Below are 18,256 nucleotides of genomic sequence, written 5' to 3' on the forward strand. Positions count from 1 at the left end.
GCCGGCGGGGCGGGGCCCCGCCCACAGCCCCCGTGACGTCGGTTCCCGCTGGCGGGAGCGTCTCGGGGAGGCGCGATCGGCACCGCGGGGCCCCGGCCCTGACACCCACACCGGCACCATCACCAACAGCAACGCTGACACCAGCATGAGCACCAGCACTGGCCCCGGGACGGCCTGGCAGGTTCAGGCCGTCCTCTCCAGAGGAGGGCTCTGTGCAGTGCAGGCAGACCCGGCCGCTCCGTGGTGCAGCCCTACGCCTACAAAGAACCATGGGATAAGCCCCATTCTTTCGTCCATGGCTGCAGCGCTGTGAACAACTCAACTTCCCTGCCTGTGCTCCCCGGGTCCCCAGCCAGCAGCCGCCAGTGCTGGAAGGATGGAGCTCTCCTGCTCCACTCCCTCCCCTATGCCCTTCCGGAAGGGCTTTTTCCCACACACTCTCCTTTCCAGCGCACACAACTGCTAGCCTGCCCTGCAGCTGCCTGTGGGGCTGTCTTAACTCCTCAACATCTCTGTTCCTCTCTCCCAGTGTGAGGCCTTGGAGTGGCGGGGACGACCCTGCCCATTTGGAGCACGGGGCTGCCTGGACGTGACCTCGGTATCATGGCACGGCAGAGCCTTATGAGGAGACCCCATGGAGCGAGCGGGTCTGGCAAAGCTGTTTGAGTTGATCCAACCACCTCCCTTCATCCAACCAGCCATGTTACCTAGGGCCAACACGCTCGGGTTATTTATAGATGGCAGTGTCCTCCGCAAGCTGATTTGATGGAAAGAAGTTGCCTTGATCTGTATTTGTCTGATCCAATTAATGTATTTAGCTGCAAAAAAATGTTGGGATTTATTCAATATGACTGTTTTATTCCAAACCAGCACTCTCTGCTTCTTGCATTTTTCCACCCCACCCTGAAAAATTAATGGGCATGAGGCAGCACCTCTCCCACCCCGGCCCATTCCTCGCCCATTCCTCACCCTCTCCCCACAGCTGCTCCAGTCACTGTGCTCCGTCCTGAGGCTCCACAGAGCTGAGGAAGCAGTGCTGTGTGCTGAGCCCAAGCGCGAGGATTGCTGTTATGGTGGTGCGGACCACGCGCAGTCTGACCGCCCACACATGCAGGCGGCAGCGTCTTCACCCACTGACCCAACGCGCCCAGTACCGCCAGCACCACACAACTGCCTGCTCCCGCTGCCCGTGGGCGCCTGCTCCCACTGCCCTTGGGTAACTGCTCCCGTTCCCCTTCAGTGTCTGCTCCTACTACCCTTGGGYGCCAGCTCCTGCTGCCCTTGGGCGCCTCACTCCTCTCACTGCCCTCCTCCGTGCATTMGCAGTCGAATGAGCCCTGCACCTTTTCATCAGCAACCTGTCATCTGCGGCCTGGCTGGGCACTGCACGCCTTGCAGGATCTAGGGATGAGGCTGATCTGATGGAAAGAACAGATGTTTTGGAGAGGACAGATAAAAGTCCTGGGGGAGGCCTGGGAGAACCAATGCAGCCAGCGTGGGGTGGACGGGCTGGCTGGGAGCTCTCTCCCTGCACAGCTCCAGCACACTGATGTGCTGCAGCAGTGAACAGCGCAACCATCCCCACACTGAGCATTTGAGTATCTCTTTCTCACTTTTCTGGAAAATCTCACAAAGGAAATTATCTGAATTAATTACCTCCTAATGTCCTCAATGGCTTCTTTCCTCTGCCGAGCTACTTTGGGCCATGGCCTCCTCAGGTGTGCTGAGCAAGGAAGGACAGTGGGATTTAGGTTGGAGATGTCTAAGAAAATAGGTGCTGCATCAGTGAGCACCTGACACTCCTGGAGTCAGGTATGACTCAGTGCCTTGTCAGGCAGGACCCCTTCTTGTGGCTGTAGTTCTTAGTTTGGGACTTCCTTAGTCCCTGGCACCACGGTTTTGTACAAACACCTTACAGAATCCTGGATCTGAAATCATTCTGATGCTGATGCCACACCGGTGCACAGCGAGGCAGCTGCTCGTGTTTCAGCAGCGAGTTTAAGCCAAGCTCTGGCTACCGCATCTCTGCACTTCAGCCTGGGCTGAACACAGTGCCTCTTGCCCTGCACACAGCCCCCTGGCACAACGAGAATGAGCTACAGAACACGAGGGCTCAGAGCTGGGCTGCGAAGCTGTATTGCCAACTGACGGGGGCGACAGAAAGAACCAGATGCCAATGGAAAGAATGCTGTATTTACTATCAATATTAAATAATACAGAAATGAAATGATACATTTAACAAAACAATAAGCTTACTATGCGCTCGATTTTAGCAACAAACAAAATAAGCAAGGTAATGCACCTAACCATTACTATATGAGAAAGAGAACAGTGATTAAGAAAAAGATACATCACCATTTGCCTAAACACGTTACCATCATCCAGATCTGCAGTCACTGGGGAGCCCCTGTTGCGGCGACAATTTGGAGAACCTTCCTGGCAACTGGGAGGTCTTATGCGGTGCGTCCACCCATATGTGAGGTCTCCAAAGTCAGGTCAAGAGGATCCAGCTTTTACAGAGCCAAATCAGCAAGCCAGAATGACTTGCATATCTTTTTGGGCGGCAATCTGCTGGCAGCCTTCCCGACCACCTGGGACCAGGGCTTGGCCAGAGTCCAGGCCGCGGCTGGGAGGGTTCCCTAAAATATTTTGCAGACAATTACATAAAAGCATGCAAAAATTTCTAAAACATCCGGTTTGGCATTAAAACAGTTAGCATAAGTGGTTTGGTGAGTCTTTGTACAAGGTTCATCTATTTTTACATAACTAGCAGAGGCAGTATAGAATTCATCTGTAAGTCAGGTCTGGCTTGGGCCTGTTGTGCAGACCCCAGCACTTCAGAAACGTGAAGTTCTCATGCTATCATGAGATTCTTTCAGTCTGTTGTAAGCAGGACTCCCCACACACCCTGCCAGCAGGTGCCTTGCTGCCATGGCCCTTGAAGCCAGCAGCTACCTTAGGTTGCACAAAACATTTTTTCTAGGTTTCCCTTCACTTTTCTTCCTCGTAGCTCACGCAGCAGGGCACAGCCTCCTCAGGCAGCACGAGAAGATAACCAGCCCTCATTGCCAGACTCCTGGCTCTGTGCTGGGTTAAAGCCAAGGACAGGGAAGGGATGCTGGGGATGACTCTGAAAGGCTGCTGTGGCTTGAAATGTCTTTAATAGGCAAGGTTTCATGTTTCCATCCAGTTTCAGTATATTAAAAACACCTAATCCCATCTGGGATGTATCAGAGCAACAGTGTTTCCCCCATTGGGTATTAGATAGGCTATAATTTGATTTCTGGCTCCTGTGACTACATTGCTGCAGCTTTGCTCTTGTGGTCCAGAAATTCTAGGGAGCCTTCAATGAAATTACAGCTTGTTATACCTGGAAGGATGCACTTTACTCTCTAGATAATGGTGTAATGCAATAATGTGATGAAAAATAATGCACTTTCATTTGCAAAGTGCTCTGCCTTGTGTAAGCAATCCAAACCAGACTAGCAAGGTAAGAAAACAAAAGTAATTCATGCAAATTGTAACAAAGATATAGTCCTTTCCGTGCGACATTTCCAAACCAATCAGCCACATAGCAACACTCTTGCAGATTTTCTGTGCAAAAATACCGGCCAGTTCCCATACACCACAGAGGCAGAGAGACAATAACCAGATAAATACCTAAGAAAGCTTGCAGAGTTTCTGAAGAAGGTTATTGTGCATCCATTTCACTACAGGCTGCTGGACGGCGTTCTCTGCTGGGGTGTTTCCCCAGCTTCACAATTTAACAGACCAGTGGACTGTTAGGCTCAAACCCCTTCTGGCCCCAGAGCGTGAGGGGGGCAGTTCATTTCTGTCATTTCAGCCTTACCACATTCTCTCCCAGATCAGGAGGAAAGAGGAAGGGAGGGAGAGAAAGGAATCTTTCTTTTAATGTGTACATGCTTATCCTCTTTTTTTTTAACCCCGATAAAGTCCTATACGACTTTGTCACATCAGTAGATTTACAAATAGTTTTTACATGGATCACTTCATTCTCTGCATAACAATGCAATGTAAGCATATAGTAACTAATGCATTTTGATCTTCAGAGTTCACTGCCTCCTGTGAACACTCACTGTAGTAACATTGAGGTTGCTACACTGCAAGTAAGAACAATAGTAACAATGATTAAAAATATGGTTTCCCCTTTTTTTCTGAGGCTCTTTGAAGAAATGTTGCAGATAGTGCAAATGAATTCACAGTAAAACTGACTTCCTGCGGACTATTGACTACTTCTGCAAAGCCAAAATCTCAAGCGCTACTGATCAGTTAAAAAAAATAAAATATTTTTGGTGCCCTGAAAGTCTCTATCTGGGGCTAATGAAAGCAAAGGCAAAACTCCCACAGACATGGACGGTCACCAGATGTCACAAGGGACATGTGAATGGCCACTGGACGCTGCAAGGATGTCTTGTAAATGCCTCAAGCACTCTCCTACAAAGCAGAGCTCAGGCAGCCTGTAACAGGGACGGCACATTTCCAGGGATGGGGAAGGAAGGGGAACACATGTGGTACGAGACAGCTCTGGAGGACCCAGGCAATGCTGTTTCTCTGGGGGCACCCACAGGAAAAGCCCTGGTGCTAGGTTAACACAAGGACAGATGCTTGGAAGAATTAACATCTTTGGTCAATGGAAAATGGAAATACGAAATGGAGAAAAACACGAAAGTGAATAAAATGCTACATCTTCTAAGATACGGATGTATGTAAAATCTATCTATCTTGCATACTTCCACAAAATGTGTTTCTAGCAGCCCTGATACCCAGTGATGGCTAGGATATGTACAAGATGGACAATATCTCTTCCTGTCTTTGTTTTGGGGATGAAGGCGCGGGTGACAGCACTAGGAGAAAGACTGCTCTATGCTTCCATCTGATGCCACATGGGAAAAGCAAAGCTGTTTTTGCTATTAACAGTAGCCCAGTTAAAGATGGATCACCTTGTTTTCCAGTGTTTCAGAGCAGTGGCAGGTGTGCAGACCGGCATGCCAGGGCTTCTTAGCAACTCTCCTTCCCAGGGAATTCATGGCACCTGCAAGCAGCTCTGCTGCTAGCAGCTCTGTTCAGTCTGAGAAGTGCAGCTGCACAGAATTAATGCTCATGCTGCACTTCTCCACTTTGCATCCAGCCATGGTCTCTGCACAGTGGAGTAGAAGCTGATAAATATAATTGGCCTTTGCCAGCTAGAGTCCGAGACCACTGGTAGTGCACGCAGGGGACTGCTGCCCTCCCTTGCCTGCTGTGCCCATGCTGAGACCAGGACTGCTGCCTGCAAGCAATGCAGCTCCTGCCTTGGCATTGTTTTCAGCCTGGTATAATTGCTTCCTGCTCCCTGACATTAATCAAGAAAAGGTATTGCTGTAAGACTAGAAGTTAATCTTGTGTAGCTGGGCAAAAAAAAGTCCTGCCACCTGGTTTGCTCAAGATCATGAGCTTTTTTTCTGACACGGCCACAAGAGACAGTCATATTGCTGGACAACCTCTACTGATTCCGGATGAGTTTGGTTAAATGGCTCAGGTATGAAAGGCCTTTCAGTGCAGAAAGAAAGAAGCAAGGCCCCCTGCAGCCACATCAATCTTCCTACCACAGAGTGTTGGCCACAGCATCTTTCTTCTTACAACCTGGCAGAAAGATGTTACACACATGCTAAGTAAATCACAGCCCAAGCAGAAAGAGCCAAAGTGGTGCCTGGCTGAGATATGGAAGGGATACAGGCAAAAGAGATTTTGGGAATCTGCAACCACTGGGTGCAGAGTTTGCAGATCTGCATTCTCAGGATTAAAGAAAACTCTGCGGAGCTTTTGGCAGAGCCCAAGCTTTCCATTCCCTCTCTTTTCAGCAGCTTAGCTTGGCTCTTGATCCCTGATTCACCAACACAGCAGCTCTTGGACTGCTCTTACATTTGCACCTCCCCTGGCCTCCTGCCCCAGGCCTGAACAGGGGAGCAAGGAGGGAAATCATAATTTCAATAATGCATGACTTGTTTGGTCAGACCTTTGCCAGCCCTGATCCAAATGCAAAATCTCTGGGAGAGACGTTATTGTTTGCATTAGCTTAGAAATCACATTTTATTTTGTTGCTTTGTAAACTGTTTATATATATCCAAGTCTTTCACCTTCCTGGTAGCAAAGGCAAAGATGCTGCCAAGTGACTTTTTGCTGAGGAAAGCCAGATGCAGGGTTGTGCTGAGCAGCGCAGCTCCTTCCCACCTCGGCCCCGTGCTGGGGTGGCTCAGTCCCTCCGCTAGGGAATTGCCCTCACAGCAGCTCCAGCGCAGGAGCTCTCTCCGCGCAGAGCCTGAGCCAGACTGCAATGCACATAGCACAGGGCACAGGCAGTAAGAGACAGGGCTCCGCTCAACACGGCAGATGCTTTTGTAGTGTGGACAGCGCTCGTTCTAGATTTGGTTCTAGTTCCAGAGCTTTGCTTCCTCTTGTTGAGGCAGAAAAGTCGTAGCATAAAAGTCTAGGATCAAGCTTTTTCTATACCTAATGTGACAAAAGCTCTCAGCTGGCCTCCCTGGCTCCCTGTCTGCCTGCAATGCTGCACTGCAGCTCATGCCCTTCGCATTGCCTCAGGATGACCTGCTTTTTTGAAGGCCTTTCATCCAGCCGAGTCCAAGCTCTACAAAATCGGTGCAGAACTGCTAGAACTAATACAGCATTTCCCATCTTGATGAAGCCACTGTTTCCTGATGTTACACCCGCCCAGATGTGGAGGATGCTTCCCAAATCTCCAGAGACAGGAGCATGAGGCTCAGAGGAGGCAGGCGCCCGCTCCTGCACACTGCATTGCAGCTCCTAGGAAGGAGCAGCCCATCTCTCCTGCCCCCTTCTGCCTGCCTGCACTTCTCCTCTTACTTTCTGGGTGGACACAGCTGATTCCCGGGGCTCTCCTGAGAAGCAGGCTGAAAGCCTGGTCGGGGAAGCGGCAGGAGGCCTTTCCTTGCCCAGCAGTGCCACCTCCTGGTGCCACCGCCACATCACGTCCCTCCCATCACAGCCAGGGCTTCTGCTCGGCCTTTCTCACTGGAAGTGGTGCAGAAATCCCTGCAGAAGTGAAGGGAGAAGGAAGTGTGCTGGGTGGATCAAGAAAGTGCAATTGCTTAAACTTCCCCTGTCACAATACCCATACTAAACAGGGCTTTGCTGCAGAGATAATGATGTTTTCTCTGTTTTCTCTGACTCAGAGGTCAAAGCTGGAGCTGGTTTTAGAGAGCTGGAGCCCAAAGGAGCTCTCCAACATGCCAAGGTGGGAATGAGGAGTGGGCACAGGCTGGCACAAGCACCAAGAGCAGCTCGGGAGAAGAGTTTCCAGTTGCATTGCTGTGCTGTGCTGCCCTGCAGCTCCCTTTGCCTCCTGTCCACACGTGTCTGGGTCTTCTACTGCAGGATCCGCTTGGGGGCTGCCTCACAGGTGCCTGCTGTGCTCCCTGTCTAAAGGGTCCACAGCTCCTGTGCTCCAGATAGCCGACGGTCCTCATGCCCCACAATGCCAAAAGGAAAKCAAAAGCTCAGAGCAATGTACCAGGGCTGCAGGTTTTGTCTCCCACACCACCAGTGTCCAGGCAGAACAAATTCAGCATGTGTTCCTTAAACACATGTCCTATCCCCAATGCCTCTTTGCTATTTCAAACCCAGTAATTCACTTTCAGAGTGACCTGGTTATGTCCATACAGCAAATGGATGGATACCTTAATTCTTTCTACTACATAAATCCAGGGTACATACATTAAATTAGGAGCATGGATATGCACATGTGTATGTTACATGGTGTATTTAGTTTGAAAACAAGGCACAGTGTGTAGGTAGAGATTATTATATATTTTATGAGATCATCTACGGCAGTTGGGCAAAATATCCAAGTCCAAGAAGTTTTAAGTCCACTTTGTAGAAGGAAACCTGATGTGTCTGTTCCAACAGTGTCAACATTATTCCTGGAAGTTTTAAGCACAAGTCAGAGAAGGAAGTCAGGCAGCCAGCATTGGGGGGCAGCAACGTCCTGGGTTTCACTTTGTGCTGCAGAGCAAACCTTCCGCTCTGCTCTGGGACAAGCCTTGGGCCGGTGCCCCCCCTCCCCGCCGCCGTCCTCTGACTCCCTGGTGCAGGTAAGGGCTGCTGCAAGCCCTGCCACAGCAGCGCGGGGCAAACCTGGATGCCCGTTCTGTGCACTCCAGAACGCGTCCCAGAAGGGAGGGCTGCACAAGGCACTGCACAGTTGCCTTTGCCCCAGCTATCTCCACTGTCACTACTTCACCACGCAAGGGCAGAGGCTGCCAAGCAAGGCTCTGCAATCTGCCAAGGTCTCTGTGGTGGTGTGTGTTTCCCCTTGACCCAATCTGGCACTCACACAGGTGTATGTGATGCAGCAGGAACAGTTCTTCAGAGATCCCATGAAGAGGGAAGCAGTAAGAGAAGAAACTAATCAACTTCTGCAAAATACTTCTGTAATGCCTGGACTGCCCAGGGTAAGGCAGTCAGAACAAGATGGGTAATTATGAACACTGCAAATACTGTTTTTCTCTGTCCCCTCCCTGTCCTATTCATGCTTCTGTCTCTAGAGTTCACACTGCTCCTGCAGTGCTCCTGCAATGTTCAGCTACACTATGACCAGCAACACGACAATTAATCAAATGCTGACAAATAGCTCATCAATCCGAACTATTATGAGCATCTCCCACAACACGGCATCATCCAGACTGACTGTGTCTGTCATCGTCTGGGACAATAGGGACCTTCCTGCCTGTTTCTATTGCTTGGTTAGCACTGTTTAACTGGCATCCTGCTCCTGCTTTGTGCTTCTGGAACTGTGTGCAAGAACAGTTACACATGGAGCTGAGCTTGTAACACTGGGAATTACAAGTAGGACATGCGTGAGTAAAAAGGGGGCCTTACTTCAATCAGTTGTGTGCTAAGGCAGATTCAAGAACCATGGAGAGGTTTGGGTCTTCAGCACTTCATATACAAACTCAACTATTATTAATTCACGAATAAATTTCTGCAGCATTTTTTTTTCTCGATAATGTTCTTTAAAAACATCAGGTGAAATCCCTAAGGGCTCTTTTAAACACTAAAACTCTGCAGGGCTTTGAGTTACTCAGGCTACACGAGCTGATTCAGGGGACAGATTGTGAAGTACAGTCTTGTATAGAGCATGTTCTGTTTGCTTTCAAGGGGCTGCTAGATGTAGGCCTCTGCTTTGGCTGTGCTATGTGAGCTGAATATTCAGAATCTACTGAGAAGCACAAATCAGGCTGGAAAAAAAGGAATGTAAGAATGCAAAAAGTCTGTTTTCCCTTTTAAGTTTGTGTGTGTGAGAGAGGGAAAGGCAATGAGAGTGGCTTGAAAGCAGCATTAGATACACTATGTGCCTTGCTGCACAGTATATCACAGAACTAAAAGATGATCTGATGTGAGCAACTGACACTGGAATTAGTGACGGATTCAGGCTGCAAAGTTCACAATGGATGCAAACATCCAAATCTGCAGTATCTGAATCCAGAACCCAAATAACAACGTGTAGACAGGGATGAGGTCACTGCACCTTTCTGCAATTCTCTTTTTCTTTTTTTTTTGGGGGGGGAGGGGGGTCTATTCCAGCTAAATTTGCTTCTGTGAATGACAAGATCCTCATACACAGCATGAGGCTTTAGCAAAGCTCCGGTCGCTTTTCTAACAATATAAAAAGGGCTGTGACCACTCTTTTTCCAGGCTAAATAAAGCGCTCAAAACCCTCATTCTAAAAAGCCATCTAGCCCATCTCCAATCTCAAACGTTTACAGCATCCAGAGATGCATCAGGTTTTAAAGCACTTAACAGGCTGCTATCCAGACTGCTACACCAAGGTCACTAACGTTAGGTGGTCAATCCCAGTGTGCTAACCAAAAATTCTCTTTGACATTCTCCAATTAGCTCACCACTGCAGAACTGAATTTGCAATAAAATAACTTGGTAAGAATGGAGGATAGAAACATGTTGAGTCAAAGCCAAATCTTGGCTATCCCACTGTACGGATTCCTCTTACCATTATAATTGCATCCACAGAAGAGACTGATTTGCATTTCATAGTAATAAAAAGAAAAGTAAGTGAACCAAAACTTCAGAAACTTCCAAAAAAATCAAACAAACTCACACCCTGGTTTGACCACTTTATAATTACCAGGCTTTGTGACTAGCAAATGCGGATCTGACTTTGTCCATAGCATAGACTCAGAAGACACTTAAAATCAGCAGAGGCCTAACGCTCTGGGCAAGCTATTGGCAGAGCACCACTCCATTTTGCAACCACAGCTTTAGAATATACTTGCTTACTGCTCAGCTCTCTCCTCCTCCTTGTACAGCACGTTGTATAAAAGGAGAAGGTTGGCATAGGAAAAAGAGGAAGGGCATCAAGAACAGAGGGAAGCGGTGACCTGGAGCTCCTTGGTACGCTGTGAGCCTGGGTGGAGACTTCCCTTGCCCTGTGCTGCTGGGAACACAAAGCCAAAGCTCTCCAGCAAAACATCTTGCAGCAGTTGCGGTGGAAAAAAGTCAAGGAAACAGAAGATCAGGCTGCAAAACTATTTGCTATGAACATAATATAAAATGTAAATGTGAAAATGTAAAAAAGAAAAAAAGTAAAAAAAATGTAAATGTAAACACACTATTTGCTATGAATGAAAGATTACAGCGCCTGCAGCCGCAGCGCCTGCCCTTGGGCCCAGAGGCTCCACTGCACCGCGGCCTTGGCTCTCCCGCCCCTGGCCAAGCTGCACTGCCAGGGCCTCGCTCTCCACCCTTGTCACCAAACACCTGTGCCCAGCTCATCTGGATCCCGACCTCGAGACTGACTCCAGCCTCATCTCACACCTGCCTTTTGGCTGGTGACCTGCTTAGACACCACTGGGCTGCATCAGACCCTGGCTACTATCACCAGACTGAACCCCGACTCTCACATGCGGATTGACTTCCCGGCTTTGGACCCGTCTGATAATCACGAACTTGCCAAATACTTGGCCTCCTGGCTGCTGTCCCTGCTCTGCACTCTGCTGCAGTGGGCCGGGCCCTACCCAAGCAGGATGTTCTCCCAGCCCTTGCTGCCCCGTGATGGGTTTACTCTGAGCCTCTGGATGACAAGGTGGAACATGTATACATCTACATTTCAACACTTATGTATCTACATTTATCCTTGCCATAGAAGCGGGGTGACACCAAGGCCATTGTATTTCTGCTCCAAAAGAGCTCCAGGACAAGTAGCCCACAGGCATCACACACAACCTAGGGGAACAGTGAGGGAAAATCTTCCAGCCTCAGTGTATGGGACAGTGTGAAGTTAATACTGACTCTCATTACAAATGAAGACTGAATCCACAGCACACTGGGCCCCAGCTGAGACCTAAATGAGTGTGAAGTGCCTGGCAGCATTCTCACCACCATTGCAAATTACTTCCTTGGGCTCTTGATGAACAATAGGTGATGTGAAGGTGCCGAGGCATGACAGGAACACGCAGCCAGAGCCCATGTACATCAATATTGATCCAGTCACTGGAATGAGATGTCCCAGAATAATTATGAGCAACTGCAGAGTCTACTTATTCAGGAACAGGGGATCAATACTCAGATGGACAGCTTGGAAGGTATGATTCGGTAGCATAATGAATTTGTCTCTTTGTGACAATGTGTGCTAAACTTCCAGTTCTCATACTCTGGGACAGAGAAAAACACGTTTCCATTTTCAGCTCAAGCAAAATTTGCCAGGTTTGTGTCATCTTTCTGAGGCGGTACACAGAAAATGAAGTCTGTGGATGAGACAACAGGGATTCAAGCAGGTCAACGCCGTGTACTTGGTCACACTTCCCTGAGGCGCGGCACTCCCAGGTTTCACAAGAGAAATTCAAAGTTTGCACAAACTCTCTCAATCCAGTCTACTGTAATAACTTTTAAGAGAACAAAACTGGATGTTCTTACAAGCCCTCTATACAGGAGAAATTGTTTTGAGAGAAATGATGGAAGAAGAGTCAACAATAATGACGAGACTGCAAATTTTACGATCTTTAAAACTGAGTATAAGATTTATGGCCTATTTAATGGCCTCATTATGAGACATGCAGATCCCTTGGGTCCTTCGTTCTAATACTCTTATGTAACAATATCAGGAAACGCAAATAAAAATACAAGACAAAAGCAGAAACAACTAAAATTTCCATTTGTACTGGAAGAGATAGCATCATCAAAGAAATATCTCTTCTTATCTTCCCCCCACCTTGTCTAATATCTCAACACTGAAGTCTATTTCCAAGGATACTGAACTGACTTGATGGGAGTTTTGGATATTATGTTTCTATTAGCATAAGTTCTGTTATGGTGATGGCCACGATGGAACTATTCACTTCATTCAGACCGAGCAAATGCAGCTCCTGGGACAGGTCTTCTATGGAAGTAGTTCTTACTTGTCCAAACCCATGCCCCCTACCCCAATACATGTGGTAGTACAGTGATATGTATCTCATCTTTCTGATGTTCTTTCTTTCCCACTAAAAGAGAAAGAAGCATCTCACATGCAAAATTTGCTGAGAGACAAAGTATAAAAGCTCCAGCATCCCAGTGCTGTGGATTTTTCCTAAGGCCGTGATCCAAGCATGGATCCAATCTGACCCAAAGAACTTTCTTAAAACTAAGTATTCCTCCAAACTTTGCCTGGACGTATTTGTTTGGGTTTTGTTACCTGGGATTGTTTTTGTCCTGTGGTGGCTGAGCACTTCCTACCGACCACAGAAATAACTTTAAGCCTGCAGATAGCTAACAAGACAATAGGCGAGTGAATGGTGTTATCTTTATCTTTTTAATGGATAAGACAGTTGGAATTGGCTAGGGTCTGGCCATTCCCTGTTTTAATGACAACAAAAACTTCCTGAGTCCCTGCTTCTCCTCCTGGATCATGTGGGTCACAAGAAGGGTCGTATTTCATAGCACAGGTTCGGGAGGAACTACTGAAAACAAAGGCAGTGTGCTGGACAACACTGCAACCACTCTCTGCACGACAGAACTACACTGCAATTAGGGTTAGGCAAAAACTCAGGTTATTTCTAGACAGACCACGTTTTGATTTTTTCCCTTTAGGCAAGGGTGTGGAGACGAGAGAAGAGAGTTCAGGTTATAACACCGCTGGAAAGTGATAAATAGGGGTAGTGAGCATGAGTGTGACAACTATAAAGTTATAAGATGGTTTTGGATTCATGACAATATTTCTTCTGTTGTAATTTATAACTAGTAAAAATATTTAGTGAATACAATGAGTGGGAGCAATTAGCATCTAACACTGCCCTTACTCATCAGCTTGTACTCGTAACCATGAATACCCAGAGGAGACAGACAAGAAAATATTTGATTAAGCAATGCATGATCTTGCCACTTTCTTTAAGTCTTTCCACCCCCACAAAATGTCACAGAAGTAAACATGCCTCAAGCTTCACAACGCTGCAGGTTTCCTCAGCAACACAGTGAGTATATACCTACTTCGACTACCAAATTAAGACTACTCTTTGCTCAGAGTGCTAAGCAGTGCAGGGTCCTTCTTCACGTTGCTGAAGATGCTTCATGCAATCAAAGCTGCAAGTACACAGAGAACTTGTGAACACAAGATATCAATTACCTGTACAAGCCACAATGACATACTGCTTCTTGCTTTGTTTTACAAAGTCAGCCAAAATTTGCCATACTCCAAGCAAGATTTTTTTATCATCTGAGCTGGCTAGATATTGCAAAGATAACAAAATATTTTTCTGGTTTCATAATTAAGACCTGCCAACAAGCAAGTTTCTGTTCCACATGAGGTACTATTGGATCAATAGGCAAAGAGCTGAATGGATCTGTAACCTACCAAGGAATAAAGACACATGCTGCAGGAACTACATGTTGCCATTAGGTATGATAATTGGACAAATGTTGGTGTGATCTTAAAAGCCTCTATTGATCATATTCCCTTGAGTGCATTATATAATTAGTGGGAAGGCACACTAGATATGCCTTTATTGTTCTGCTAAAGTGGAACGCAGGTGTGAGAAAACAAACAAGTCTGTAACCCTTGCTTCGCAAATCGATTCTTAATCACTGTTTCTTATTTCCATATAAGATTTGCCTTGTTGATATTTATGAGAAAAATTTTGCAACTCCCCTTTGTTGTTCATATGGATAGAAAGACCAAGAGTTATAGTTTTTACATTTAAAACACTAGTACTGATGTATGTGGCTCACTTCAGGTCAGATCCCACAGGTATATCCAAGCAAAAAAAGACTGGATGGCACCCTGCTGAAAATACCACATGATGTAAGTAGAGAGGAAATGGCCCTATCATCTCCAATTTACTGTATGAATATAGAAGTATTGTAAAACCTTGTAAGACCTTGATATGCAAAGTCCAATTTTGCCATGCACTTTCCATTCCCTTTAAGAAGTCACTTTTCTCCCTGTCTTATTTTGCTAACAGTATGACCAGTTGCGGGATGGAGAGTGGAAGAGGGAAGCCACTCACAAGCAGGTTCACCTTTGGAATAGACGCAGTCTTTACAACCACAGTCTGTTGATCTGTCTGTGACGACACATCAAGGGTAGAAAGGCAGGCAACAGGTAGACAGACAGACACTGGGATGAGCAGGAGTTTTCAGTAATTCTGTTGACTGGAGAACCCCATCTGACTGGGAAGAAAAATATGTGTTCTTTTATGCTTTCAATATAGTTGTTTCTGTCTCATTCTTGAAAGACTTTTTTTGTTGAAGGATTTTTTTTTTTTTAACAAAGTAAATAAAAAGGAGTGTCTTGAACAGAGCTGGAGGCAAGAGATTGCATTTGCTGGACCACTGGTCTAAGACAAAATTATACAGCAAATTGTGCATATTACTAATGGCTCCCCTACAAATTGTTTTGTAATCTCCCTCCACACAAGCAAATTCCTGTGCTCACCAACCTCTGCTCAACAATTATCCACAGTGGATACATTAACAGTTTGATTGATAGGAGAACTTTTAATTAAACACTAAAGATGCAGGCATTTGGCCACTGGACATTAAATCAGAAGATGTTGTTTTATTGTTTAGTGGTGGTTTTCAAGTAAGAGAACTACATTCCTCTTCCTGAGGCCAAGAGCCATCACTGAGAGAAGAACAAGCCGGTAAACCAGAACATGAATCAGACACAAGCAAAAATCACAGCTACATCTGAAAAGCTAAGTTTATATAGGAAGCACTACAGCTAACGTTTTTAATTGATACTGTTCCCTATGTCGGCACAGCACCACACACAGGAGCATGAACACTGCACATACAGAACACGTTCTCCCAGAGCGGCACAGGACAATGCAGTCAGTCAGCCCTGCTCAGGGTTTCTGACAGACATGAGGCCACACGCGGTTAACGCAGTTGTCCTCCTGTGGCTGCCTGGTGGTCGGTAACTTCCAGAGAGCCATGCCAATGCCAGGGAAGCTCAAAGGCAACCAGCTCACACAGAACGACATCAGGAAGTTTACTCCTCGTGTTGTGCTATGCTGCAGAATCCTAGGATCATCCCTAAAAACAACGCGAATAGTTCTTTGGAGCTGTCAGAATAAAAATAGCTAGGATGCAGTAACGACTTATGGTGAGTAACTTCTCATTACTGTGATCTACCTCATTTACAAATTTAGGCTGCTTCTTTTGTCCAGTTTCTGAAGATACAAATTGCATGCAAAAGTTTTATTTTCTCCTCTCAGAAATTCTTTGTTTGAACCAAACTGCAATTGTAAATGGTGTGTTATCAGAGCAAAGAGAGCAGAAACTCTTTTTTTCTAATAAAAGAATCATTTTTAAAATATCACTCAGGTGGCTGGGATGACATGTTCAAATGTCTGATAAAACAGCTCTACAAGGGATAAGTTTATTAGCTCATAAAAAAAATGAGCTCCCACATTAGTCTAGAACAAAGAACATAAAGGTACTGCAATTTGAAATGAAGCTTTCTCTTTCCAGTATGGACTTTTGGCTCAACAATCTTTGTCTTTATGTGGCCATCATGTTGTCTGTGGAGGAGGAGGAAGGGAGAGCTGTAGAAGCCTGAGCTCCAAACCTGCTGTAGGTGCTGTGATCCGTGCTCAAGAGCGAGTCAGAAAAAAATGAGGACACTGACCACTTCCTTCTCCCAGCAAACACCCCAAGGATATCTGAGATGCACTGTTCTGTACTACCGCTCCATTTAGTCTTCCCCTTTGTAACTCAGCAGTTGCAAGGTAGGACCCACATAGTGTCTTGGCACAGGTGCAAACCACAATTATTACATGGGGTATGCTAGCAGGAAAGAGTGCAACACTTCCCATTTGTGCAGAAATCCTTACCTAAATTAAATGCAGAGTGCAGAGCTGCTAATGAAACAATAATATTTACTATACGCTTCATTACCTCTCCATACTTAAACATAATTGAGTTATGTTCCAGTTCTAACTGGACGCATCCTGTGAAGAATGATATCACTGAGTACTCCCAGAAGTCCTGGAATTCTCTCTGGCATTTGGTAACGTTTGTATCTTTCTTTTGGGATAAAACAAATGTTTGCTATCTTTCTTTTCAAGATGAGCATCCTTAATAAACCCCTGTCTTTAATAAAAAAAGCATAAAAGTACAATTTGTTGAAATCCTAGAATTACTTGCACTGGGAGACTGGTCTTATTACCCCCAGTCATTCTCCTGGTCATGTCTAGCTTGCTGCCAAGAAGTCCTAGCCCTTCTCCATGCATATGATCAGTATGCTGACTTGAACAGCTGGAGCTGAGCAGTTCTTACATCTTTCTCAAGAGAGGCAGTAAGAAAGGCATGGGTGCAAAAAAAGAGGAACAAAAATGTCTTTTTCAGCAGTTAATGGCAATTAGATGCAGTAATGCTTAAAAGTGACCAAGCTGCTGCTGATCTAAAATCAGGCTGCCCAAGTTCCACCTCTGCCTGCCTCCAGCTGTGTGACTGTGCTCTGTCCCTTGTATCACAAACCAGTTCTCAGCATAAGCAGTTCCCTGAACCAGGATAATCATCTGAGAATCAAGTGCAGATTTATTCACCAATACAGTATTTTAGTTTTCTCATCAGTTCTTACCCCCTCTGAAAGGTAGTTTGTTCACTGTGACATCTATCCCAAAGAAACGGGCTTCCCTGACCAAGTACCATGGTAGAAGTGTAACTCTGTCACCTGGCCAACAACTCAATATCACTCCTTTCTCTGTTGTCTGTTTAGTGGCTAAGTTAGGAGACTGAAGTGTTCGTACTCTAAGTCCTATATGAGAAGAGGGACTTAATTTAAAGACATCTTGTTCAGTCAGAAATACCTAAATGGTCAGTGAYTGCTGTTCCTTGGTACAATGCGAGTTTCTCTAAAAGCAGAAACTGTTTGTTATTTGTGCTCTGTCCCTGTTGTGAGACATCCTACAGGGCTTGTCTCAACATGACTGGAATAGAAAATAGGGCTTTGAACAAGTCAAACCTGAAGTTTCACATTCCTGAGAACCAAGAGGATTGCCACTGAATCCAGATGTGAAAGTAGGAGGACGCTCTGGTCCAGTCACGTCACTTAGTTAAAAGCATCTTCACATGGCACCTGGAGAAGAAACACCCCAGAAAATCCACCCTTGTTTATATATGTTTCCCAACAGCACAAGTCAACTGCAGAGACCTGTAACAGCCCTTTACATTTTTACGGGCAGAAAAAGATAATCATGCCAACACCACTATCCAGAAAAGGATAAGGGAAAAATGCAAAGCTTTTTGACATTTGACAAGCCAAAGCTTTTCAGAGTGGTTGCTGTACTTTTTTTTTTTTTTTTTTTTTTACTCTCCCACCTCAAAAAATATCTGAAGTTTCTGATTTTAATGACAAACTTTTATGCACTCTACATATTTTTAGGGAATTATCAAATATAGGGATTTAATACCTTCAAAACCCCATCATATGCTCAAGACCACACTCTAGCTTGCTTCTAATATTATGAAAGCAACAACCTGACTAGGGTTTGATGACTCGCTGTTCTCAGAGTAATCAATTTTTGTCTAGTCCAGTCTCCTGCATTAAGGGGACCTCCACTACTTGATTTCTTCATCAGTGTTTAGCTCATATCTTATGCTTTCTGCTTTTATTCTTACATTAAAAAAAAAGAGTCATGAATATTCAGGTCTGTTAATAAAAACAGAATCAAAATGAGTTTTATATAGCACTTCTTGTACTTGGGCTACACGCTCTGCTTCTCCA

At 45.8% G+C, this 18,256-nt stretch overlaps 1 protein-coding gene across 4 annotated transcripts in view; it reads right to left on the reverse strand.

The window, feature by feature from the left end:
• The window catches only part of TMCC1 (transmembrane and coiled-coil domain family 1), a 130,244-nt gene that overhangs the window by 82,995 nt on the left and 28,993 nt on the right, over window positions 1–18,256 (reverse strand). The gene's annotated exons all lie outside the window — the stretch shown is intronic.

This window comes from Nothoprocta perdicaria, unplaced genomic scaffold, assembly GCF_003342845.1.
Source record: "Nothoprocta perdicaria isolate Ctin4 unplaced genomic scaffold, notPer1 scaffold_9, whole genome shotgun sequence".
Taxonomy (NCBI): domain Eukaryota; kingdom Metazoa; phylum Chordata; class Aves; order Tinamiformes; family Tinamidae; genus Nothoprocta; species Nothoprocta perdicaria.